Here is a 15,549-nt window from a genome sequence, read left to right as displayed (position 1 = left end):
TTTTAGGGGCCGTCCAAACGAGATCGCCGGTTCACATAATCGAGCCGTTTTTGACCGATCAGCCACACGAACCACTATTTTAGAAGCTCGAAAACATTTTGTTTTTAACACCTGTCCCAGAGTGGCGAAATTCTAAGACTCCGACTCGGCTGTGAGGTGTGGACGGCAGAGACGATCGTCTGTGGAAAAACGATGATGTCACCAACCCCCTCACCACCCATGGCGGCCCGCAATGTCACCTAATAACCACAATAACGGCGAACTACAAGCTGCAGTCCAGCTGCAGAAGCTGCAGAAGCTACTGACGCTAGCTGGAGGAGGAGCAGGAGCATAGACCTATATAACTCAGAGTTATATAAAAGTCTATGAGCAGTCTATTTCAAAATTTGTATGTGCTCCGTGTCTTCTTCTGTGTTTTTGGTGTATTTGGTGAGTCACAGTGCCTCTAAAGGCCTGGCATGTGTACTACAGGCCCATGTTGAGCCAAGTTCATAGTCAAGTGTGAACAGAATTTGTTTTGAGAACCTCCAGGAGAAAAAAAGATGCTATTTGGATCATGTGGATGTGGCCTTAACACTCAATTACAACCAGAATGCTAACAAACAGAGAGACGCACAGAAATCAACCCCGTGGAGCAGCAAAGAGCTGCAGGCGTTTCTTTGTCTGGTGGCGACCAGAAGATTCAAGAGCTCGACGGAGCGACCCGCTACGAGTGTCGGAAGGTCTCTGAGCCGCGGATACCACCGGTGTTTTGGATTAACTGGTTCCCTGACAGGCTTCTTCAAGTGTCCCCTTTTCACAGCAGATGGTAAAAAGCTGACCAAAACCCATAGCTGTCCCGGCAGCGCCAGTTAACCACATTTCCATTAAATGAAAAAGTATCATACTGTTAATTGTGGCAGGGGTCACCAGTTAACAGGGGGAAAAGTTAAACCGAAACACCAGACAGTGAAGCACATCTTTACAATACAGCACTATCGTAACAATGCACATTTTGTAATATTAATCATTTGAGCTGATATCCAACTTGGAGTTGTGACTTTACTCTTCCAAATGCACGTTGGCTCTGCGTCCGGAGATGCAGATTATACCCGGGTTGATTGTGGCACTATATTGTAATGGGAAACGAACGAAGCTGAGGCAAATTGAGGATAGCCGAGAAGGCACTGGTGGAGAAGCGCCATCAGACTGGCTGAACTTCAGCAGCAAGGCTGGATTTGGGAGAATTCACTTTGAATACATCTGACACCGATGTGCAAAAACTGTATAATATGGGACCTTTAAATAAAACATTGCTCGGATTTCATGCGATACATAAAACAAAACAAGTTTTCTCGATGTTGAGGTGAAGAAGTTGCCGGACGAAAACTTGACCAACAAGTTGAAGCCTCACGTTCTGATTTACCTAAATTAAGTTGAGGCATCTGCAACCACTATGAGACCCACTTTAAAGGGATTTCTTTTGACACGTTTGCAAGGCTCATTCTATAAACAGGCGAAGCCGTGGGAATGGCTGCAGATATTTGGGAAACTTCTATAAAATTAATTCCTCTTCTTCTCCGTTCATTTATTAAATTCACTGTACCGAAGCCTCAAAGATGTGGAAGTGTCTGTTTTGACTTTGCCTTGTATTGTGTGAGTTTTAAGGTGCCGCCGAGCCCGTGAAACGTTATCATTCACTCCAACATCTGTTAGACGCTTTGAAGACGAGGATGAGCCATGATGTTTGACATCCAAACCCAAGAGACCCAAAAACAAAGACAGGAATCCACCGATATTGATATAATCACTTATTCAGTTCATGCCTCCTTTTTCAATCCAACAGCCACAACTTGTAAAACACATGGGGTCAGAATGGAGGCATTCAGGAAAAATACATGATCAATGTGTAATAACAGGTTGGAGAGACATTTTTAAAATTTTTGAAAGAAGAAAAGGTTGAAAAGTTTTCCTTTTGTTACCAACATGTAGTTGTCTATAAAATAACCCTTTTTTGTCTTCATCTTTTAAAAACTTTACTTTATTCCATTCACTTTCCATTAATCTTCCCGTATCTGGCTTTTATCGCTTATTTTCTTAAGTGTTTTTTTTTTCTTCTGATGAAAATATCCCTTGTTAAAAGTATTAATATTCTTCACTTGTATAAAAGTACAGTTGTAACAAGGGACTTTGGTTAAACTAAAACTACAGATTGAAGTTCCTGGAACCTTTTTCCTGCTGGTGGTTGAGGTCATTTGCTCAGACATGTATGACTGCAAACACACTTTTTATTTCTTGTTTTGTCAGCAGACAACATCATAATGGCAGATCAGAATTAAACTTGTGTCACCAGAAACTAAGGCTCCATTTACACCAGGGTTCCTCGACCAATGGGACCCTTTGGTACCAGGATAATTTGGTACCTTTATTTGTTTGCTTATTTAATGTATGCATTTTTTTTTACGAACTTTTCACAAAAACTATTAACCCAAATTGCTTGAAATCTTCAGGGATGAGTTATCTTTGTCTCAAGACCAATCCATTAGATTTTGGGACATTAACGGCTCACCGTTTCTGTATCGATCCCAAAAAACTGAAAGAATGTCCCATGCAGAGCGGGTGAGAGAGGCACCTCATGAAGGAGATCAAAGGAGATCAGAAAAGATTCACCTTGGAAACAATTCTCCAAACAAAAGTTTTACATTTTCACTTGAAATCGACTAAATGTCATAAGTAGGGTAGCAAAGTACTTTATTACTTTCCACGTCTGTAATCTACCTTCTCATTCTCCTCAGCTGCCATATAATCATTTTTTCTGCTTTGTTGGGTTCCTCCTCCCTCCCCGTCTTCTCTTGTTACATGTTTTCTCTCCTCACCCTTTAAATAGTGACTCCAAATGGAAAGGAAAGAATTTACTGGGAGAAACAAAAACAAAAGATTACTGTCCTCGTGACACTTCTTTCATTGTGTGGTCTCTTCATGATGAATGGATGAATGGAGATTCCGATCAATCAGCAGATTTTTACTGGGAATTTTCACATGTATGTCCAGTATTTCTACGCCGGCACATGAAAGGTGGTTCTGGTTCATACTGAGTGATCTGTGACTGTTTCACTCAGTCCGAGGCTCCTGCTTTCATCCTGAGAAGATGCTCTCTACCTCCCCTTCCTCCTCTTCCTCCTCTTCCTCCTTTTCCCCATTGTTCCCGTTGACTTTCTACATGCTGATGTTTGCTGTTATTTTTAATGACTTGTGCATACTGTATGAGGATGCAGGCTCCTCTGTCTGTGCTGCAATGGTGCCAGAGGCCTTTCCAAAACATGTAAATATTCAAAATACCAATTAAAAAAAAAATGTTGGAACTTGTGATTGTTGTCTGATGTGTTTTTCCCTGAATCGTTATATTCACAGCCAAGTCCACATCTCCACTCTGGCCGTTTCACCTTTACAAATCCCCTCCTGCACTAAATAAGTGCATTTCTTAAAGGTCTCATATTATGTAAAATTCACTTCCTCAAGGTTCTCCAGCACTACTAATTGTCTCCACACCTGGAACGACGCCCCAGAAGTGTAGAAAGTATCACCTCTCTCTGTCTCCCTGGCTTGTTCCAGGTTTTAAAAAGTGTGTTGCTCCAACCAGCCAATCAGAAATCAAACCCTATATAGTGTCATCGGGGGTTTAGCCAATCACAATCAAGGTAGGCTCCTCCCCTTTGACTCCTCCCACAATCAGGCAGCTCTGCTCCGGCACATGGCACCACTAGAGGAAGTACTTCCTCCTCTTTCCATAGATGGACATGTGGGGGCGGAGCCAGTCCAGCTCACACAGACACAGCAGATTCTGAATGTAGCTCCTATGATCCAATATTCTAATGGAGGAGAATCAAGGAGGAGCTGGAAACTTTGAATACAATGAATTTGGACAAACGAGACCATGTGAAATTGTTGAAAAACTGGATGACATGACCCCTTTGAACAAGTCTTCACCCGACCTTCACACGTGCAAAGAGTTAAGCTCGGAGTCTCACTGCGAATGGTGAGAAAGCGAAAGTTCACCACCGTCATCTTAACGGCCTGACTTATGTACCTGTCGTTTAAGTGCTTCAGACAGTCGCAGTTCAGTATAATTGGCTTTTTCGGGAGGGAGTTCAGCTGGGAGGCAATCTCTGAAGGCCTCAACCCCAAACACCTCAAATCCTCTTACAGACTGACCTCCTCGCTTTTATCTGCCTGTGATCGTTGATAATCTACTCCAATGCCAAGATGTTGACTTCACACCACCCGCTGAATTACAGGCATTAAAGGGAATCCCCCTTTAATACCTGGTAATTGGTAACGGTTGACGTTTGTTCTCTGTGGGATCCTGTTATTGGAAGATTTCCCGTCTGCACATCAAAGTGACACGTCTCTATCTACGGCAGCCAATCACGCGCAGCCGCTGATGGACGGAAACACGACGATCGCCAAACAACACACTGAACTACCGGAACCAAGCAGACACAGAAACAGTTGAGAAAAAAACGTAATTCTCTTAATACATTTTAAGAATGAGTAATCAAGTAGTGATTTTCAGTCATTTGCAGAGGGTCGGCAACCAGCGGAGGAAAAGCAGATCTGGAGACATTATGGAGACGTCAACCAACCAGCATCTGGCCGCCACTTTATTTAATCTGAGCTGCCAACTTTCGACTTCAGCTTGGCGAGAGATCTGTTTCGGTCGGGGGTGAGGAGTGAAGCACACACACACACACATACACACACACAAATTAAACGCTAAAAAAGAGGCCCTGATATAATGTTGGCAATAAAAAGGAATGTCGTTTTTTTTTTGTTTGTTTTTTTTTAATAAGTCTTTCATAATGTGTGTATTAAATCATTGATTGTTTTACTTGGAGATTTTCGGCAACAGTCAAACTATTGTTTCATTGCAAAACAGAGGAATAATCTCAAGAAGTAATCTCAAGGGGATAAAAATCAGGGAGGCACCGATATCACTTTCTTAAAGAACAAGTACAAGTACTAACCTTTTGCTACTTAGCAATAACGAGTACCGATACCAGTACTTATTAAATGCAATACAGCCTAATTCATTCTTCCTACACAAACAATATGCAAAAGCTATTTGTTGCCACTAAACCACCATCGGACCAGATGTCCCATACTGGTATTGGTGTCAGATCATCCATGATAGAAATGTAAATATGGCAACTATATGTTCTATCTTATCACCTGTTTTTAATGCATTGAAGATAAAGTTCGAATCACTGCACCCAAACCTTGTCAATCTCACACCATCCATTCTTACGGATCTGTTGTTAAGAAATAATCATTCAGAAACAAAAAGAAATGTCAAATTTAATACTGTGAACTACATAGTGGCTGTGCCAGTATCTATTCTTAGACTTTAAACAATATATAAGTCCTATCGCCTTGTCCTGCTCCCTGTATTTTTTTCCCCCCCACAGTAAAGCTTTTGAACTGCAGCACATCTGTTGCCCGTTCATCCTGCTAACTGTTTCCACCTGCTGCTTTTCACAGCAGGACTGACTCACCCCACCTCTCAGGACAGTTATTATCAAATAACCTCTGACGTGACAAAGATGTCACGCTTTCAAGCCAAACTACCGACACCCGAGTCCTGCGCCCCGGCTCCTGGCTTGTTTGGACAAATTCACAATGTCATGCATGGGAAAGCTTTGGGTGCCGCCGGTGGGATCCCGCGCCGGCCCGACAACCAGCCGAATGGTGCATCTGGACACAATGTGCCCGGAGTTGCACTAATTGCCTGGCGGTTCTGACGTTGCGGCTTTAAAAAACACAGTGGAAGTTGCTTTAATCAGAGTCCACCAGGCAGGGTCTGGTCTGTGTGCTCTGTCGAATCTGGCGTCCAGCGTTTGGACGCTGGCCAAAGTATCAGCACGGCTCTGGGAGGAAGGGGGTTTTTTGTTGTTGTTTTTTTTTTAAGTTCTTAATAATCAGAACCGATCACTGTGCACCTTGGGGGGAAGGTTAGCGTCAACACGGCCTAAACAGGCCTAAACAGGCCTTAACAGGCTGGACTGAAGATGTATGAGGTTGTTTTCACTCACAAAGAATTCCTCATAAAGTGGAAGTTTGTGGTCTGAAGCCTCCTGCTCTGGTCCCTCTGCAGCGACTGTCCTCTTCTCTCTCCTTCCATCCTCTCTCCCCGACCGGAACGGTTGAAATTCTGGTTTTGCAGGTTTCTTCCTGTGAAGAAGGTTGTAGTTTTTCCTTTCCACCATCTTCTCGTTCGACACCATTCAGCCAAGTACAGTGCATTTATTTTTTAATATTACTGTTGTTTTTTTGTTTTTTTTATTTAAGATTTGTTTTTATACTATTTTCACACTCAATTTGATCTTTTTCCGATTTATCTGCTGCTCCAGGAAATCTGATTGCTGTTTTATGCGCACGACAATAAAAGTTATCAGATTGTTTTTTTGTCTCTGTCTTTGATTGTTTCTTCATGTGGGATTTTGGTTGTTTTTGTTCTGTGTCTGTGTTGTATTTGGTGCCATAGAAATAAAGTTTAATTTAAAAAACCTCAACTTTCTGTCACTGTCCAAGTACTGATATCTTTGACGGGTTAAACTAAAACCCCATTTACACAACAACTTTTGTTGTATGTCCATTTACACAAAACACACAACTTTCTGAAATATTACTACTGCGCATGCACACCACGTTTGTAGTAAACAGTTTTTCTGCACATGCTCAGTAGCTGGACCATCACAAAAGTGTTTTCTCTGTGGTGTCATGACTCCCAGTCCATTTTCTCCTCAGACTTGGTACTTTTATTTTGACAGTCACTGTAATAACAATCCAACTTGGTGGTTTGTCCACGACAATGTCTGTGTTCTCCCAGTGTTCATGTTTGGAGATCATTGCTCTCTGCTGCATGTGTGTGTGCTTTCAGTGCAAAAACAAACGACAGCACCCACTTGTGGCCAAACACGATAACGACATCTTTTTCAGTGTTTCTGTGGAAACCGACATCGTATGCAGAGCATTGCAGTGCAAACGCAAAACCTTTATCAAATGAAAACACAAAAGCATTTTCATGTGAAATGTCGTCGTGTAAACGAGGCCTCAGACTCCTTTTAACTTCAGAATCTCAGAAAAACAGAATTTGCAGGTCAAACAATGGTCTGACTCACTTTTTTCTTTGCCTTTTCTTTTTTCATAGAATGAAAAAGTATTTAGTCACAAATGTACATGATGAAGATGGAAAATATGATTATGGCACAAAAGAAGACTAAGAAGAAAATATGTTTATGTTTCTTTTGTTGACTGCATGACTGTGTGTGTGGTTTCATTAAAAAAAAAAAAAACACACACACAACAGAACCCACTTGAAACATGAAAACTACATTGATTCCCGACATTGTTGTCAAAACAGTGCTGTATATATGCAAAACAAAAAACTAAATTGTTTTCAGAGATTAAAATGTTGCTGTGTAAACACTAAACATTTCGGAAAAGAAAAAAAACATTTTCACTGGAAATGTTGTCAACGGGCTTTTCTTGTAAGGCGTTGCCTGACAAACGGAAAAAAAGCTTGGTCAGAGTGCTGGTTGGTCCCAGCAGCAGTGAAGTGAAAGCAGCCCTCCAGCCTCCAACCCCCCCACACACCTTCAGGCCCAGTGTGTGTTTGTGGGAGAGGCTTATGTACAGACCTTCAACATGTGGCTTTCAGAGAGTACTTGAAATCAGAGGCAGGGCTTGAACCTGTAACCTCAACACCTGTGCACATTTAAGACCAGCGTCCCGCACCTTCACCTTCACTTCTCTTAGGGGCCGTCCACACCAGGAAACTGGTTAATCGAAACCAGATGTTTTTGAGCCAGTTTTAGAAGTGTGAAAATGTTTTTTTTTTTTATCCCGGGTCCCAGAGTGGGGAAATTGTAAAACCCCGGCTTGTGCCTTCCAACCCCCCAGGGTGTGGACAGCAAAGATGGCAGACATGATCATCTGTGGAAAAAAGATGATGTAATCACCCCCCTCTCCCCCCACCGCAGTCCGTGATGTCATCAAATAATCACAACAATGACGGACCGCAAGCTCCGGTGGAGCTGCAGAAGCTACATGATGCTAACAGCAGGAAGAGTGTGGCCATACACCTATAGAACTAGGATTATATAGAGGTTTATGAGCATGTCTATGAGTAGGAATCTACTACGCTGTCTTCTGCGTTTTTGGTGTGTTTGGTGAGTCACAGCACCCCTAAAGGCCTGGCATGTGTACTACATGCCCTGAAGCCTCGTGTTGAGCCGCGTTCATAGTGACGTGTGGACAGAATTTTCTGGAGAAGGCCTGGGAGAAAAAAGGTTGTATTTTTCATTGTGTGGATGTACTCTTGGTGTCGTCCGTGTGTTATTTCTCCATCAGTACATGAAACTCTTGAACCTGAACTTCACAACTTGAATCCAAACTCAGGAATTGATAGTCGGAACTCAGTTTCTCCAGGCTTCATTGGTTTCCAGTCACCTCTGGTTTTTACAGGCAAACAAAATCGGTGTCAGTTTCAATGGAAATTCTCTAGTAGGATACAAATTTATATTTCCAACAAATCAACAAACAGTTAAAGGAAACCTGTTTTCCTGCCTGTGGATCAGTAGAAGTGTGTCAGAGTGGACGTAACTCACAATGTGTCGATATTCTACAATGATATTCGAACAGTAATACATACTTTTACGGTTTTCATCACCTCATGATGTTAAAATCAAGGCAGAAACATGAGACTGGTTTGTATTTCCAGTCTTGACAGGATGTAAATGTGCTTTGCAAAGTGAGAGCAGATTCATTCTGGAATGTTTCCCACCTCCACCATTCACAGAGCATAGACAGTTTGAGTGCATAATACACCAAATCCAATCAAACTGACCGCCGTCGTCCAGAATCGCGTGTTTAAATAAAGCTGTGGCCATTTTGCAAGAACGCTCGCAGATTAGTCACAGAAATTAATCTTTAAATCCTATGATTATAACAATTAGGTTAATCCAAAAAGATCACACGTCTCCTGCGGAGTTTTGTTTTATGTTAATCGGTGAGCTGCTCCACGAACACCAACAGTGAAGAGCGACAAATAAGAGAGAATGAAAATAAAATTCCAGACTGTTTCATGCACTTGACACCAATTCACCTTCAACCTGCACAAACTTATAAAAGTGATCATTTTGGATGAATGCCAGATTTCATGTGTTTCATACGTTTCACAATATGAGTTGATATTATTGATGGCTGTGGTGAGCCGTCAGCAAAACAGTAACATGAACAATGGCACAGCTGCCTTATTGTGGGAGGAGTCAAAGGGAGGAGCCTACCTTGATTGGGATTGGCTAAACACCCACAACACGCTTTTTAAAAACTGAAACAAGCCAGGGAGAGAGAGGAAACACTTTCTTCACTTCTGGGGCGTCGCTCCAGGTGTGAAGATGATTAGTACTGCTGGAAAACCTTTAGGAAGTGGATTTTGCACAATATGAGCCCTTTAAAATATGTTGATTGAATGATTGGGGGCAATTGAAAAACACGCTGCTCTGCAAACAGAGCTACAGCCAACCCAGTAAATAATCATTCTAAAATCAGTGTTTTTAAAAAAGTACAGAAAGAAAATCATGCTTAAAAAACGCAAACATCTATCCACTTTGTTTTTCTGTCATTCAAATTCTAAGCTCTACTCCAAGGGGGTTGGAATAAAAGAGCATTCCTTACTCAGAAAAGTCCAGACTAAATTGTTTGGTTTCTCTGGCACGATCAGGAGCAATCTGAACTTTATTACGTACAGCAATGTCTTCTCTACAGTTTGACTTGTGATTTTAATCTGGCAGCCACAGTCACTGTGTCTTCATCGCACAAGAGGATTTGCTCTCAGCGGGACTTTCTTTTATAAAGTCGAATCGAATGACAATAATTTCATGCAACTGCTGAAGTTTAAACGAGTGCATTGCTTTCAGACTGCGGGACCCTCCAGAGGAGAGACGATTGGTCCCTCAGTGACCTGGAAAAATGTTAAACTCCCCCACGTAGGCTTTCAGCAACACATAACCACTCCTGTACCTCTCTATTTGAATTGGTGTCCCGCCGCCTATTCACCTTCATCTTCTGCCCGAGCTCCTTAGATCGTAACTGGCAGCAGTGAAAGGAAAACCGGGCTGGAGTCAAGAATGTTGAGATTCACAATATTTTCTAGCAAATCAATTGAAGTTACGGCGTGTTGTTCTTGCTCCCGGACGCCTTCGGGACCTCTGAGCTCTGCCTCATTTGAAACCTCCTTTTCAAACTGTTTTGTATTGGTGTGGTTCCGTGGCGCTCGCAGGACGGTCCCTCTGCTCCGCGATAACGTTTCTGCACTCGTCACGTTTTCAAAAACACCTCGGGGATTCGACCTCCAGCTGGACTCCGGCTCTCCCCGGGGCGGCCGAGATGACTGATGACCCAGATCACTTCTGCTGTGATTTTGCTCCTTATACAATCAAACATGAGACTCAGAAAAGCGGACGATGTTTATTATCACTCCTGTTGAGGACTGAAGGTGGTCGGAGCACACAGCGCATAGCGTATAGTTACAATAAAGTTGTGTTTTCAGTGACTCCGAGCCCTGCTGTCCTCTAAACAGATGCCCGAAAGCAGGACAGGTTTCGTGGTCGATATTTCTCACTTCTCGGTGGATACATTAGCGGAGAATGGCTGCGATTGATGTCGGATTCAAGCGCTTCTCAAAATGACCTTCCTGGTGTGGAAACAGTACCGACCACTGGTAATACTTAATCCAATATCCTCATGATGTCCTTCCAATAGGTCAATGAGTTCTAAAATTATTAAGAGGTAATATAATTGAATGTATAATATGTAAAAACTTAATAAAAGAAAATGTAATAGCTGCAGCCAATAATGTATTAATGTATAATAATAATTTACATAGTAAAACTGCAGTTCTTGGAAATACAAATGTTTTTGCTGATTGAAAAGAAAAGTCATTCGTTATGGATACATATGCTCTTCAGCAACCTCTGATTCCATTGTAAGTAAGTAAGTAAAATGTATTTATAAAGCGCTTTTCACAGATAAAAATCACAAAGTGCTGTACAGGAGAAAATGGTAAAAACAACAATATAAAATGTATATACATGTGTAAAATTAAAGTGACACTAGTGATCCACTTTGTTTTTCTGTCATTCAAATTCTAAGCTCTACTCCAAGGGGGTTGGAATAAAAGAGCATTCCTTACTCAGAAAAGTCCAGACTAAATTGTTTGGTTTCTCTGGTACGATCAGGAGCAATCTGAACTTTATTACGTACAGCAATGTCTTCTTTACAGTTTGACTTGTGATTTTAATCTGGCAGCCACAGTCACTGTGTCTTGTTATAAGTATTCTATTACATTAGTGGCAAGATATTACATTATTGGCTTAATTGAATTTAAAATGTATTATGTAATTGGCCATAATTCTATTATTGGTTGCTTTCAATCCTTGGTGTTGGCGGTGCGGTCCAGGTGTGTTTAGACCCAAGCAGAGAACACTGGACACATGTCAAAGTGTCCTTGAGCAAGGCACTGAACCCCAAACTGCTTAGTGCCTTGCATGGCAGCCGCCTCCATTGGTGTGTTAATGTGGATGAATGTGGGTGAATGTGATTAATAGTGTAAATCGCATTGGGGACTGCTTAGACGGTGGAAAAGCACTATAGAAGTTAAATCGTTTCACCTAATTTTCAATGACAGATATGCTTAGAATGTATAAAAAGCCAGTTTAACCATTATAAATGGTTGATTTGTGCTTGAGAATTGATTCGTATTGAGAGTTTTCAACACTTGTTCTTGAAGAAAACATCAATAAATAACAAATCTATTGAAAAGTATCTCAAACTGTTAGAATCCAATTAAATTAAAATTATGATGCACTGCTGAGACATGATCAAAGATGTATACACAAATAAGCAAAATAAATCTTCTTTCCAAACTTTTATTTTGCAATAGAAACAATATCAGGAAACTTATCACGTGTGGATCTTTTTACATTGCCTGCCCCGAAACTTCTGTCTGACTGTAGGAGCTTTTGAGGTCATCCAGGGACAAATGGTCGACTGAAGATCTCCTGGGCCTTGCTTGTGAGCCTGTGGAGTTTCTTCTGGGCTGCTGTGAAGCTGCTGAGGGAGGCTCTCTGTGGAGCGCCGATAAAACCACACCTGCAGTTTCTGCTGGGCCAAGACTTCCTGCTCCAGGACAGTTCTGTCACAACCCGCAGATGTCTCCTGTTGTGTTGTTGTTTTTGGGCGTGTGTGATCGTAGGCGGAGCAGACGGAGCAGGACGCACACCTGAAGCGGATGAGGAAGCCAGTATTTAAGGACCGGGATTCCAGGCACTCATCGCAAGATCGTTACGTGTACTCTGCGGTACCTAGACTCTGCCCCTCGTGCTCATTGTTTTTTGAGGTTGTTTGCTTCGTGTGTGGAAGCTGCCGAGTATTCTGACCTCCGTTTGTTCTCCCGTACAGTCCCGGTGTGCGCCGCTGCGTCCTGCTCGGAAGATCCCGTCTCCGTGACGTCCGCCTCTGCTTCTCCGATCCCTCGCCACGGACTGCCAGCCGTTGGAGCGACTCAAAATAAACTTTACTTTCAATTTACATCCCGGACTAGTTGGTGTTTGAATCCTGTTCACCACCATTCCTGACAAGTTCTTCTTTAACGTCCGCCGTGTCCACCCAGGAGTGCTGGTGAAACACCCGTCTCCTTCAATAAATGGGGTTTTGTTTAAGAAGTTTCCCACTGAGCAAGCAACGTCCATGGATGTCCATGACACGTCTGTCTGTCTGTAATCTGGACGTCTATCTGACAGTCAGAACTCGTGGACATAAACCTGATGGACATTGAAGACAGCCAGAATCAGTTGAAAGGTCACAATCTGTCTAAGTCCAACTGCCTGTATGATTACTGACTTGTCATTAAAATAATGAGGAAGTAGATCATGACAGGCAAGAGGAGACGGCATGTGAAGTTTAATGTCTGAGTTATGACCATTTATTGTTTTGGTCACAAGGTATTGAACTTTTTAAGTCTCTACAGAGAAACTAGTCACTTTGATAGCCTTTCTGTAAAGAATACAATTATGTACATGAGTAAATGTTTTATCAGCACTATCAATTGTCAGTCAATTTTTTCATTGGCGCAATGGTTAGCTCTTGTCTCATAGTTAAAAGGTTGTCGGTTGAAATCCAGCTGGAGGTGTTTGTGGAGTTTGTGTATGTGTGAGTTTCCTCCCACATTCTGAAAATGGTCATGTGATAGTAAATGTCAATGCTAAATCACTCCTGTGATAGACTGACTTTCTTCGAATTGTTAAAGTCTCACTGCGACTCCATGGAAGAGCTCTTCTTCCTGTTTGGACCAGAGACGTCTTCACTTTGACCGCTTGAAGCTCCCCACATTCAGTTTTCCTCAGAAACTCACCCTTTGATCCTGTTGTGTAGCTTCCTGTTGTTTCCAGAAGCCGTCACATGGTGACGAAAAGTACATTCGCTGACTTACTTTGCAAAGTTTCACAAGGAAATGTTGCATACAACATTACTTTAGTGGTATACCTCTGTAAGTGAGGCCATTTAGCCGCTAAAACCATTTTCAACCTTTGAGAACAGATTTACTGCATCATTTGTACTAAAATCAAACATTTATTGAAACCCTTATTTTTTTAGAGCAATGCAGCTTCTGTCGTGTTTGTTTTCCAAGATAGAAGAGAAGCACCTTCCCACTTTTGACTATTTATTGGAATTTTGGAATTATTTTGTACAAGAAACATCTGTGCTTTGAAGCCTGACGATTCTGACATCATGTGTTCGAGCTTCGTGCCACAGGACTGACGCTTCCTTTACTCTCTATTGAACAACACCTTCATAGTCGAACATTGTAAAATCAACATTTATCACGTGCAGTGAAAAGCAGCCTACATGTAAAACAGACTTTTTTCCAAAATACGTTCAAACGATGAACAAAATTACAGTTAAGGCAAAATATCAAATTATCTTCTGATTGTATTTTCTTGTACATATTTAAGTTTTGCATTGTGTTTTCTTTCTTGCCTCGGTTGATCTGAATACATCCAACTGCACTGAGCATCATCACTACCACAGACTGTCATGTAATCTTTATTCTTTGTCATAGTACAACGTGATTGAACTTCCATTTGGTTCCACTCCACTCATGTGAAGCTCATTACCACTGTTTATGGCTTTAAATGCCTGTTTATGCTTGGATAGGTTCTTTCATTTTCGTTTGCCCTCATCGGGAGATGTTTTGTGAAATGATTTATAGTTTTAATTGTGGTAAATATAGTTTCAATATGTATTGATGCACGACTGGTGAAGTTATTATGCTGTTTGCAGCACCGAGGCCATTATTATTCTAACAGCTGAACAGTTTAAACTGAGCCACTTTGTTTAGCAGCAGGTAAATAGATTCATTTCAGTTTCTTTTTTGGGGTTTTTAGCTCAATAAAACAGCTGTTTGACTCAGATGTTTCTGTTGCGGAAATGAAGAGGATCCATGTAAGTAAACAGATAAGAAACAAAAGAAAGAACAAAGACGTCTGAAGCTGGATACAGTCTAAGGGAGGAGGTAGACTAATATCATGTACATTGTAATATTCAGGCGGTGGTAACCATGAAACAAAGATTATTTCAGCCTTTAAATGTGGGTAAGTTAAATGCGCCAAGGTTATAGAAGTAATAGTGAAACATCAGTTGAGGTCCTCCAGCTGTCTAAACCGACAACAGCTTCACTGGAAATGGTCCAGATTGGCCTGAAACAGCTTTAACTGTAGACTTCATTGAATAGAAAAGTCTCAAGTTTTAAGTCTTAACTTTAAAATAGAAACTAACTCAAACTGGGATGTGGTTCCACATGAGGGGAGCCTGAGAGCTGAAATCTCTGCCTCCATTCTGCTTTTAGAAAACCTAGGAACCTCCAGGGGGCAGTGCTCTGATAACCAGGTGTTCTTGGGAGATACGGGACAGTTCTTTATGATAGGATGGAGTCTGGTTGTTCACAGCTTTATAAGAAGGAGTTTAAATTATATTCTAGATTTAACAGGGAGTCAATGAAGAGAGGTTAGTATTGGAGTGATGTGATCTCTCATGCTGGTTCTTGTCGAGACTCTCATTGCAGCATTTGGAATCAATTGAAGACTTTTTAATCAGCTACTGTTTCACTCAGATAATAGGGAGTTAAGATAGTTTACTCTGGATGTAACAGATTAGTTTTTCAGCTTCACTCTGAGTCAACATGTTCCTGAATATAGAAATATTGCGAAAGTTAAAAGAAGCAGTCGTGCAGATTTGTAATGTGTGAGTGAAAGAATAAATCCTGGTCAAAAATAACTCCCAGGTTCTTCATAGTGGTACTGGAGGTCAAAGTAATACCATCTAGTGTTACTATTTCTTTAGATAATTTGTCTCTCAGTTGTTCTGGGCCAAATATAATAATTTAAGTTTTATCTGAATTTAGAGGCAGAAAATTATAGCTCATCCATGCTTTTATGTCTTTAAATGAATGAA

This window comes from Blennius ocellaris, assembly GCF_963422515.1.
Source record: "Blennius ocellaris genome assembly, chromosome: 4".
Taxonomy (NCBI): Eukaryota; Metazoa; Chordata; class Actinopteri; order Blenniiformes; family Blenniidae; genus Blennius; species Blennius ocellaris.
The sequence above is the reverse complement of the archived record's forward strand: the minus strand, read 5'-3'. Positions refer to the sequence as shown.